The sequence below is a fragment of the Solanum lycopersicum genome, chromosome 2 (assembly GCF_036512215.1).
Source record: "Solanum lycopersicum chromosome 2, SLM_r2.1".
NCBI classification, from domain to species: Eukaryota; Viridiplantae; Streptophyta; class Magnoliopsida; order Solanales; family Solanaceae; genus Solanum; species Solanum lycopersicum.
This window is the reverse complement of record NC_090801.1, coordinates 12,301,729-12,304,228: the sequence shown is the minus strand read 5'-3', so window position 1 is coordinate 12,304,228 and position 2,500 is coordinate 12,301,729.

Sequence of the window (2,500 nt, the reverse complement as noted above, 5' to 3'; positions counted from 1 at the left end):
TGTTCCGAAGCCCTCTGAGTTTGGCAAACATGTTATAAAATCCATGGTGACGCTGTCCCAAGGCTTTTCAGCAATGGGCAGCGGCTCCAGCAATCCGCCCGGTACCTTTGTCTCAACTTTGTCCTGTTGGCAGACAAGGCACGTTCGAACATATGCCTCAACGTCATCCCGCATCCGAGGCCAGTAGTATGACGCTTCCAGTAATGCTAAGGTTCTCTTCTGTCCTGGGTGACCAGCCCAAGCAGAATCGTGACCTTCCTTCATCAAGGTACGCCGAAGGCTAGCCCACTTCGGGACGTACACGCGCCTACCTGTTGTATATAGCAGACCGTCTTCCTCCCAGAACTTCTTAGTCTTGCCTTGCTGGGCCAAGGCAAATAGCTGTTTGGCAACGGGGTCATGTTGCAACCCCTGCTTAATGTCTTCAACAATTGAGCTGCTGCTTGAGCTCACAATAGCTGCTAATGAAGCCCTGCGGCTAAGGGCATCAGCCACCACGTTCGCTTTCCCTGGCTTATACTCCAGAGTAAAGTCGAACTCTGCTAAGTAATCTTGCCATCGAGCCTGCTTGGCAGATAGCTTCTTTTGGGTCTGGAAATAGGTCGTCGCGACGTTGTCCGTCTTGACGACAAAATGAGCCCCCAACAAGTAGTGGCGCCACGTTCTCAGGCAGTGCACCACAGCAGTCATCTCCTTCTCATGTGCTGAGTACCGCTGCTCCGCTTCATTCAGTTTCCGACTCTCATAGGCTATCGGGTGGCCCTCTTGCATTAGGACGCCACCGATAGCGAAGTCTGATGCATCCGTGTGGATTTCGAATGGCTTTGAGAAGTCTGGCAAGGCCAACACAGGCTCTTGCGCCACAGCCAACTTCAGCCTCTCAAAGGCAGCTTGGCAAGCTGCCGACCAATTCCAGGCACGGTCCTTTTTCAGCAAGTCTGTGAGAGGTGCTGCAATTGCGGAATAATTGAAGATGAAGCGCCGGTAGTAATTGGCCAGACCAAGGAAGGACCTCAGTTCTGGTACCTTCGTTGGTGCTTCCCAGTTGTTGATAGCAGCTATCTTGTCGCTATCCATTTGAATCTTGCCATGGCTGATAGTGTGCCCAAGGAAACGGACAATTGGTTGTGCAAAACTGCACTTCTCACGCTTCACGTACAGCTCGTTATCGCGCAGAATCTTGAACACCTTGCACAAGTGTTCTACGTGGTCTTCCATGTTGTCGCTGTAGACAACAATATCGTCCAGGTAAACCACAACAAACTGGTCCAAGTAGGAGTGGAACAGTCTATTCATCAATGTGCAGAACGTCGCTGGTGCGTTTGTCAATCCAAATGGCATTACCAGCCAATCGAACGCCCCATAACGCGTTACACAAGCAGTCTTCGGCTCATCACCATCGGCAATCCGAACCTGATGATAGCCTCTCCTCAAATCCATCTTGGTGAACACCTTCGCCTGTCCCAACCGGTCAAATAAATCTGCAATCAAAGGCACGGGATATTTGTTCTTTACCGTGACCTTATTGAGAGCCCGGTAGTCGATGCACAATCGCAGCGTCCCGTCCTTCTTCTTTTGGAATAGCACAGGTGCACCAAACGGTGCCTTGGACGGCCGGATGTGTCCAGCGTCCAGCAACTCCTTGAGCTGCTTTCTTAGCTCCTCTAGTTCCGGAGGCGCCATTCGATAAGGTGTCATGGCAGGCGGCTTTGCCCCTGGAACTAGTTCAATTTGATGGTCGACTTCCCTCCGGGGCGGCAGCCGTTGGGGAAGTTCTGCTGGCATAACGTCCTTGTTGGTGTCAAGGACGTGTTCGATGCAAGGCGGCAATGGAACTGCCTCATCGCAGCTCCCAGTGTCTTCAATCAGGGTGGCAATAAATGTTGGCTCGCCTCTTTTGAACCCCTTTATGATCTGCATTGCTGACAAATGCATTCCAGTTTGTGGTACCCGAATAAGGGGTACCACGCAGGACCCTCCAACGTCGCTAATGTGTAGCTGATTATGGCGCGGCGAGATGAAGGCATTGACTTCATACCAAAAGTCAAGTCCGAGGATGACATCAAAAACATCCATTGGCGCTATCGTAAAATCAGTCTGCCCAGCCCATTCTCCTAACTCAATTGGAACTGCAGCCGCAAACCCATTAACAGTAGTAGGAGTGGCGTTAATGGTCTTCAGCTTGGTATTGCTGGCAACATAATTTAGACCCAACTCCTTGGCCTTCCGCTCAGTCACAAAATTGTGAGTTGCCCCTGTGTCTACCATGATCCGTACGTCGCTACCATTTAGCTTAGCATCGACGAACAATGACTCACGAGGTCTGACTCCAACTGGTTTGGCAGCCAGGGCAGCAATGGAGATATGGCTGATCAGCGCCATGTGATTGAACATGCCTACGGCCACGTTCTTGCCTTTGTCAGCTCCGCTGCTCTGCCCACGTTTCTCACCGGCAGAAGTTCCTGCTGGCGCCGCAGCCTTCTCTTGCTGCTTCTCGGCA